This window comes from Mus pahari, chromosome 10, assembly GCF_900095145.1.
Source record: "Mus pahari chromosome 10, PAHARI_EIJ_v1.1, whole genome shotgun sequence".
Taxonomy (NCBI): Eukaryota; Metazoa; Chordata; class Mammalia; order Rodentia; family Muridae; genus Mus; species Mus pahari.
Window position 1 is genome coordinate 60,893,045 of NC_034599.1, and position 9,379 is coordinate 60,902,423.

Consider the following 9,379-nt stretch of genomic DNA (forward strand, 5'->3'; position numbering starts at 1 on the left):
GTAGCCTGCACCCCTAGAAAACTTGTTTCTCTCTTGCATTGTCAACAGTTTTGTGGAAAATTCAGAAAAAGACTTTAGACCTTGTGTTCAAGGTCACTATAACAACTCTTCTCCCTGATTCCAGCAGCTGTGGCTTCAACAAATCTAGTGATGTGGTTGTTTATGATTTTAAGACTTTATTATTACCTCTATTTTGAGATAATATCTCACAGTATAGCTCCGGCTCGTCTTGAGCTTTGTCTTGTTTCCCCCGCTGAATTTATAGATGTGCATCACCATGTCCCGCTAGAGTGTTAAATCCAAGAACTTTTAACTGAAAATTTCAGTGCTGGTGTCCTTAGCCTACCTAGTGCAGTATCAGAAGCCAGTGTATTCATACCTGAAATATGTGACAGTTTTGTGATACAGCCTTTTCCCATTATGTTACAAAACCATGTGTTGGTCATAAAAATGCTTCCATTATCTCAATGTTTCTGCTTGTATAATGCATTAAGTTATTCTCGGTTTGGTTTTAAAATTGAGAAGTGGAAAATTGTTTTCCTTTTCTTTCTCCCCTGCTCCCATTCTTTTTTCTCTCTTTTTGGGGGGTGTTTTGAGACAAGGTTTTTGTTTGCAACCCCACCTGTCCTGGAACTCATTCTGTAGACCAAGCTGGCCTCAAACTCATAGAGGTCCACCTGCCTCTGCCTCCTGAGTTCTGGGATTGAAGACCACTACCCGATAGGAATTTTTCTTTGAATGAGAAGTAAATATTAGGGCTGATGGGTGAGATGGCTCAGTGGGTAAGAGCACCCGACTGCTCTTCCGAAGGTCCGGAGTTCAAATCCCAGCAACCACATGGTGGCTCATAACCATCTGTAACAAGATCTGATGTCCTCTTCTGGAGTGTCTGATGACAGCTACAGTGTACTTACATATAATAAATAAATAAATCTTTAAAAAAAAGAAGAAGTAAATATTAAACTTAAAGGGTTAACAGTACTAATGATACTTTTCTGAATTTCTCTGTGAGAAACATAATAATTTGGGTGAAGAAAGCACTTCTGAGCAGGGAGTAGTAGCTAGCCTTTGGGTGGATCTAGGGCATCTTTGGCTACATAATAAGTTCCAGATCAGTCTGGGCTATATGGGATGTTGTTTGGCTGGTTTTTAAATCAAATAATAATAATGACATTTTTTTATTTTAAAGAAGATAAGTTTTGTGAGTCTCATCCTTAGTGATTATCTTTTTTCTTTTTTGTTTTTGTTTTTGTTACTGGATCTCACTGTGTTTCCAGACTGGCCTCAAGGTTTAAAGTTCCTGCCTCAGCCTCCTAAGTGCTATTATTATTAAAGACATTCACCAACACCACCAGGCTGGTTTTGGCTTTAAGAGCAACATTTTTCTTTTTAAAGAATTTATTATTTCCGGGCAGTGGTGGGACATGCCTTTAATCACAGCACTTGGGAGCCAAAGGCAAGCAGATCTCTGAGTTTAGGGCTTGTCCAGGCTACAGAGGGGTTTTCCAGGACAACCAGGGCTGCACAGAGAAATCCTGTCCCCAAAACAAATAAACAAACAAAAAGAAAACTTTTATAAGTTACTTTGTGTGTGTGTGTGTATGCATCTGTGTTAGTATGGGTGTCTGTATCTACATATGTATGGAGGCCAGGAAAGGCAGACTTAAGTTTATAGTCTTGCTGTCTTGTGTCAACCTTTTTTTTTTTTTTTTTTTTTTCCCGAGACAGGGTTTCTCTGGCTGTCCTGCAACTCACTCTGTACACCAGGCTAGCCTCAAACTCAGAAATCCGCCTGCCTCCACCTCCCAAGTGCTGGGATTAAAGGCGTGCACCACCTCGCCCGGTGAAAAATGGTATATTTATTTCTAATGTTCTTAAGACTTTATTTTATTAGTTCACAAATGTTGTGTTTTATAAAAAGATAAGTAGAGAAGGAATATATTTGGTGGGTATGTAATCAGGTATAGGGGAAGGAGGTGCCTCTGTGGGCCCATGCTAAGGCATCCCATCCCCCTGAGGGACCAGCCACAGGATAGTATAGTATAGAATAGAGTTTATTTAGGGGATGGGGAAGGGAGTTTAGGGAGTAGAGACAGAGAAAGGCAGAGAAAGAGGGGAGTGAGAGGAGGAATAGAGGCTGACCATGAGCACATGGTGGTGGTGGTGAGAATGGGGACAGAAGGGGGTAAGGAGCAGGGGCAGGAGCAAGAGCAGGGAGCCAGCAGCCCCTTTATAGTGAGTCAGGCATACCTGACTGTTGCCAGGCAACTGTGGGGCAGAGCCTAGACAAGATGCCAACAAAAGATATCTATAATTTGACACAATCAAATATGGCAAAATTTTAGTTTCACACAGCAATTGAACCTGAATTCATCTATATTTGTGCAAAGTAAATAGTTCTCTAGGAAAGATGATGAGATGATGTTAAAAATACAGGTTATGCCTGTTGGCCCTCTAGCCACCTCTTTCTTCCTTTCTTCCATTTGTTTGTATGTTCTCTCTCTCTCTCTCTCTCTCTCTCTCTCTCTCTCTCTCTCTCTCCTTCCCTCTCTCTCTCCTTCCCTCTCTCTCTCCCTCTCAGACAGGGTCTGGCTGACCTGGAACTACTTATGTATACCAGGTTGGTCTTGACCTTACCTGATTCATAACTCTTTCTTAAAATAATGGATTAACTAATATACCACAATGTTCAAGATGTCTTTATCCTACAGTAGAATTAAGGAAGAAAATCGATTGCAATTATTTTTTCCAAGAGTTCCATACACTGTTGTTGGGGTCTTACACAATTTGACAAACCCTACTAATGTATCACAGGAAGGATATTTTGTACTTGATTCAGTTATGTTGCAGCCATAACAACAGAATCATCAAGGAAACTAATAATTTATTAATATTAACTTACAGTTTTTGGTTTTGACATAGCATCTCATTATGTAGCTGGCTGGCCTGAAGCTTGCTATGTAGACCAGGTTGGCCTCAGACTCGCTGGTGTGTAAGCACTGAGTGGGATCAGGAGTATGTGCTACTATGTCCAGCTACAGATTTACTTACATTAGTACATATTTCTCCTCCTCCCCCTCTTCTGGTCTCCGCAAGGTACCAGGCAACACACATGGCACACATTCATACACATAGCCACAACATTCATTCAAATAAAATAAAAATAAATTCTTTTTAAAGCCAAGGGAAAGGAAGAATACCGACATCACATCTTTTCCCAGTGTAAACTCAAAATGAGTAAAGCAACTAGAAAAGGTGATGAGACTGTTTAACCAGTCAAATAATCTCAGTAACTAGGTATGGTGGTACACACCTGTATTCTCAGTACTCTGGAGGCTGAAGCAGGAGGATTACTGTGAGTTTGAGGCCAGCCTGCATGACATAGTAAGTCTTTGTCTAAAAAAGGAAAAAGCAGCAATGTGTGGTAACCCACACCTTTAATCCTGGCACTTGGGGGGCAGATTTAGATCTCTTGAGTCTACAGAGGCCAACCTGGTCTACAAATAGAGTTCTAAGACGGCCAAGGATACAGAGAATATTCTGCACACTCTCACCCACACCCCCCAAAAAAAGAAGAAGAGAAGAAAAAAGAAAAGCCTCAAGTGCTGAGGATGTAACTTAGTAGTACAGTGCCAGATTAACAATCATAAAATGTCTTGGTTCAGTGTTCTCTTCCAGGGTCTGTAGGGCTGATAAAATGGCTCAGCAGGTGGAGGCACTCAATCCTGGCAACCTCAATTTAATACCCAAAAGCAATATAAAGGTAAATGGAGAGAACCAACTTCATGAAGTTGTTCTGTGACCTTCATACATACATGCTATAGGATGATATCCCACATACATACATCATGTATACATATGTGATGATAATAATAAAATTTTAAAGCTTCAATAAAAGCCATTTGCACTAATTGTGAACTAAAGTATAGTGTACTTGAAATCTGCATTTGAAGGTTATCTCTGTAGTAGGGGTAGCATGTATTATTTGTTGCTTTGCAGGGAAGGGACATTTTTGGGACTCATGAAACCTAGGCTGGACATTCAATTCACTGTCTCATGAGGATAACTGAACTTCTGATCTTCCTACCACTGTCTACCAAGTGCTGGGATTACAGATGTATTCCACCGCACCCACTTTTTATTCAGTTTGTGGAGCTGAACCCAGGGTCTCAAATACGCTAGAAAACCATTCTCCTATTGAGCTACTACACTCTCTACTCTTATGCTTATATATATATGGTTCATATAGTATGTGAAATATGAAATCAACTTTTTAAAGCTAGAAATGTGATCTCATAAAGGAATTTTGCCAAAAGGAGTCTGTTTTAAGTATAATACTCAAATAATGGGGCATGTTGAATGTGAGAAACAGTGGGAACTAATTTGTTCAAGGGAGGGAGGAATAGGTTGTCCAGCAAAAACTTGGTGAATGTGTTTTAAAGACACTCTATATGTATTTGTTTTTGTTGTTTCAGGAGGACAAGTGTGAGGCCAGTACACCTTTGACCCAATGGGGCTTAACTGGTGAGTAAATGAGTGGGAAGAGTCCTTTGTTAGTGTAGCAGAAGGAAGAGAAAGCTCAAGTTTGGAATCTTCTGGCTAGATTGAACTGTCTAATACAGTAATTACCATATCTTCTCTGTTACCAGTGTCCTCTATAAGAAGCATTAATTACTTTTTCAGAAAGCAGGCATGTTAAGGTTGAACCTACCCCAAGAGGTGATACAGTACCTAGAGCCAGTCATTAAAAAAAAATCTATATGCCTCTTACAAGTTGATATCCCTTCAAGTATAAATGTCATTCCCCTGCTTAAATGGCCTCTTATTGTTCAGTGACCTTTAAAAAATAATGAATAATGGACTCCTGCTAACTCTCATCACCATGGAGATCATGATGCCCTATCTTATTTATTGGTCTCCCTTTACCAAAAGCCTTTCATCTACAGACTGATACTGTCTATGTCTCTAGCTCTTGATGAGGCTCCTATCCTTTATGACACTATTAAAACTGGTAATTTAGTGGGGATGAACAGAAAAGCCTTAGCACCCTCTTTCTGACCCCTAGACCAGCGCCTTGTGCTGGGGATCAGACTCAGGACTTTGTGCATGCAAGACCAGCCCTCTGTCCCTGAGCAGTACTTGTAGCATCTATCTGAAATTCACTATTTCAGCAACACTTTTTAAATTTACACCATGATCCCAACATTTGTTCTTTTATTTGTGTGATTTTTTGTGATGTTTTTTCTATATTCTTTTTTCTTTTTAGCCTTTTATTGATTGCTTGTGAATTTCACATCATGCACCCCAATCTCACTCATCTATCCCTCCCCCTTGTACCCACCCTCCACCTTTGCAGCCTCCCCCCAGCAGAGAAAAAAAAAATCTCACTGTGGAAGCTGTAGTGTGTCCCAGTGTGTCTCACAGTGTACCCTTTTGTCTATACTTCTTTGCTAGTAAATCTGTGTCAATGACTCATTGGTCGGGTTTGAGGTCTCTGTCTTCTGCTACAATACTGGAACCTCACTGGGACTCCTCTTGAATGTCCTGTTGTTGCCCTGTGTTATGGAGATCCTGTAGTTTGGGATCTGTAGGACTGGCCCTTTCAAGTGTACTCCAGCAGCTCCTCCATGGGATAGATGTTTGGAATGGGCCAGTTGAAAGCCCTGGATCTGGGCCTGAGAGGTATCTGAGCTTGTCAGCCTGCTGGCTCTCCCGCTGTCTCTCATGCCCTCGGGCCCAGCTCACCAGCAACACTCTCAACCAGAACCAGCTCTACCAGTGCTGTCCAGGTGAGGTGTAAGGCCTGCTCTCCAGAGTGCTGGAGCAGGGCCAGCTCTCCTGTTCTCATGACCCCAGGGCCAGCTTTCCTATCTGCCAGCTGTGGTGAGGGCAAAAAGGAGGGAAGAGAGATCTCTCCCTTGCCTATGTCATGCCATGGCAGACAAGTGTTGGGGCCAGCTCTCCCATGCTCATGCCTTTGGTCACCAGGGTCACCAGTCACAAACAACTCCTGTCACCAGGGTCAACTCTACTGTGCTGCCTAGGCAAGATTCAGGGCACACTCTCCTAAGTGCTGGAGCAGATGAGGAGCAGGGCCATCTCTCCTGTTCTCATGACCCCAGGGCCAGGTCTCCCACCTGCTGCAGGAGGGGAGAGGTGAGAGGGATGGTATCTTTCCCTCGGCCACACAGGCACAGGAAACAGGTAGTAGGACTGACTCTCCAGAAACTCTGCAATGTGTGAGGCCTGCCTGCCTGAGTACTGCAGCTGCCCAGGGGTGGGGTCAGCTTCCTGATCAATGCCCTCAAGGCCAGCTCTCCCACTATTCCCAGGTGTAGGGATGCCATCAGTCCTGCCCAGCTTTTAGACGTCAGCATGTCAGGACAACAACCCAGACCAGGGACACATCTGCTAGGCCTTTGATGGTAACAGACCCTTGCTGCTGCAGGGTCGCAGACTCAGATGTGGCCCACGATGGCAGCACAGGCCAGGATCCCACCATGGTCCCAGGTGGCATCAATGGTTATGCACACCAGGTTGACCCTCACTACCTTTAGTCTCCAGGTCTGCCTCTCTTCATTGTGCCCACATCTTCCTGTCTCTCTTTAACTTCTCCATCACTTACTAGTTCCTCTTGGTTGGGCCCAGGATCTCTGGGGTCTGGGGTCATCTCAGGAGTGCTATGCCCTGCTCATCTATTATATCACCAGACAAGGTCTGCCCCACCAGTCCTGTGTGGCAACAAACTGGTAGTTATCTCAGGCTCACTTATTTTTAGAGAGTGTTAGGCTACTGATCATTCAGATGTTCATAGGTCAGAACACTGAGTGTAGACATAGTCTCTCTCCTCTCTGCCACCTACTGATATATATGTGACACAGAAGCCACACCTGCAATGTCTCTAAGGGTCCCTTCTCCAACATTCCAAAAAATCAAAAAAGATAAGGGCTATAAAGTGTATTTGGTTTGGCTTCATATATATGTGACTTAACTATGACAAAAGAAAGATTTAGTTGGTTTGAGGAGATGAAATTTAAAATGCATTTATATATTTTTGAAGACTGGAAATAAAAACAGAATATTTAATGTGTTTGTGTAAGACTTGTGGGAGAGGGGATGGTAGATAGGAGACGATGACCAGGAATGGGTATTACAGCATGTCACTGTAATGGAAAAGTTCCAAGGACAGGAGAAAGGTAGTAATGGTGAGAGCGTGTTTAGTGAAGCTTAGTAAATAATTTGCCTCAGGCTCTTCATTGAGATGAGAAAGTAAATAGTTTTATAGACCTGTTTTCCTAGTTTGATAGTAAAAAACTGGGGAAATTTCATCTTACAATTTTAAAAAGTTGTCTTTCTTTCTATGTGTGATGTACATCTGTGTGGGACACATGTGAATGTATGTTTGCATGTACTTCCCATGTGTTAGGAGGCCTGAGTCTGACATCATCTCCCCTGATTGCTGTACTCCACATTCATACGCAAGCATGTTAAGCCTGTTTAAAAAAATGTTTTTCTTAAAACAAAATAAAAAAACACAGCTCAATGGTAGAACGCTTCACTAACACCCAAAAGGCCCAGGATTCAAAACAGTGTTGGAGATTTAACGAGTTATTTTGAAGTTCTCTTAACTAGAGCATTGATGAGATAAACCAAACAAATCAAAGAAATGGCATACATAGATACCCCATAAATGGATTGACATAAATATGGACACACCTGTTTTTCACAAAAGAGCAATGGTAATTCTAGGAAAACCACGCATATTCATGAATCTCACATGTACATGGGCACATACATATAAACACACACAGACTCTACATGCAGACATATACTTTTCTCACAGTTTAACTCAAGCTAAAGGTAGTATTGCATGCCTTCTTAATTCCAGCCCTTGGGAGGCAGAGACAGGCAGAGATCTCTGTGAGGTCCAGGGCAGCCCGGCCACACTGAGGGCAGTTAAGAAAGAGCATGGTGAATTGCTTTTCTGAGGACAAATAGGGTTCACAGCAACATGGCAGTTGTTCACAACTGAAACTCCAGCTCCAGGGCACCCTCTTCTGGCCTCTACAGATATCTGTCTGAATGTACACACACAGGTGAGCACATACACATAATGTCCTCTTCTGGCCTCTGTGGGCATCTATACACATACACATAAATAAAAAAATTAAAAACAAAAATGTTTTGGTGCTACTGTTTCTTTTTTGCATAAATTCTAATTGATGTCATCAATTTCCATTATCCTCACTCCTTAATGCTCATCAGTCTATTTCAGTTCTTACATTTGTTCACATTTCTTCATTTAAAAGAAGACATAGTTTAAAGGTAAAGAGTGCTTGCTTTGTAATCCTGACTAAAGTTCAGTTCCCTGCACCCACATAAAAAGCCAGGTATCAAAAAGGGCAGGGATGCTGGAGAGATGGCTCAGTGGTTAAGAACATTGACTGCTCTTCCAGAGGTCCTGAGTTCAGTTCCCAGCAACCACATGGTAGCTCACAACCATCTGTAATGGGATCCAATGCTCTTTTCTGTTGTGTCTGAAGAGAGTGACAGTGTACACACGTGTGCACACACACGCACACACACATACACACATCTTTTTTTTTTAAAAAGCCAGTATCCTGTAAATGTCTGTAACTTGCTTCTGAATTATCTGACTCCTTCTTCTAGTCCCTGACCTTGCAGAAGCATGTATAAGAGCATACTACTTCAGCAACGGAAACTTGTATCTTGGGATGGAGAGATATAGCTCAGGCTTGAGAGCTCTTGCTGCTGTTCTAGAAGATGTGTGGTCCCAGCACTCGCATCAGTTAATAACTACCTCTAACTCCAGCTCTAGGGAATCGGCATACTCTTCTGGCCTCACATGTGCATTGACACACCTATAGAGTAAACAGAAAATAAATAAATTCTATGATAAGGAGACCCATGAGCTTGAGTGGGTAGTGGTGTGTGCCTCTAATCCAAGCGCTTGAGAGGCAGAGGCAGGCAGATCTCTGTGAGTTCAAGGCCACCCTGGTCTTCAAAGTGAACTTCAGGATATGCAGAGCTATACAAAGAAACCCTGTCTCAAACAAGACAAACAAAAAATTTATAGGCTAAAGTTAAGCTTGATAAGTTCTAAGGTTTATTATAGTTCTTAATATATGATTTTTGTTTTTAGCTGAACTGAGTTATAGTAGTTTTAATTGTTCTGTAGTATTTGTGTTTAGTATTTGAGAGAGCATCTTTTGTCACCCAAACTGGCTTTAAACATTCTGTATATCAAGACTGGCCTTGGTCTCCACCCCCAAGTACTGGGATTACATGTATACACCACCTTGCCTGGCTTTAGAATTGGAGTATTTTTTTTTAACTAATTTTTTTTTTTTTTTTTTTT

The 9,379-nt window shown here is 41.9% G+C and overlaps 1 protein-coding gene and 1 non-coding gene across 8 annotated transcripts in view; one reads left to right on the forward strand and one right to left on the reverse strand.

Annotated features, from left to right (window-relative positions):
- Nucleotides 1-9,379, forward strand: part of Csnk1g1 (casein kinase 1 gamma 1) — a 144,889-nt gene that overhangs the window by 32,881 nt on the left and 102,629 nt on the right. For all 7 annotated transcript variants that reach the window (XM_029542982.1, XM_029542981.1, XM_029542985.1 and 4 more), the window contains one exon: nucleotides 4,476-4,524. The gene's annotated coding sequence lies outside the window, so the exon portion shown is untranslated. The remainder of the gene's footprint in view (nucleotides 1-4,475; nucleotides 4,525-9,379) is intronic.
- Nucleotides 6,781-6,909, reverse strand: LOC115064918. The gene has a single exon (XR_003844737.1). It is a non-coding gene; the product is annotated as a small nucleolar RNA SNORA17 (small nucleolar RNA).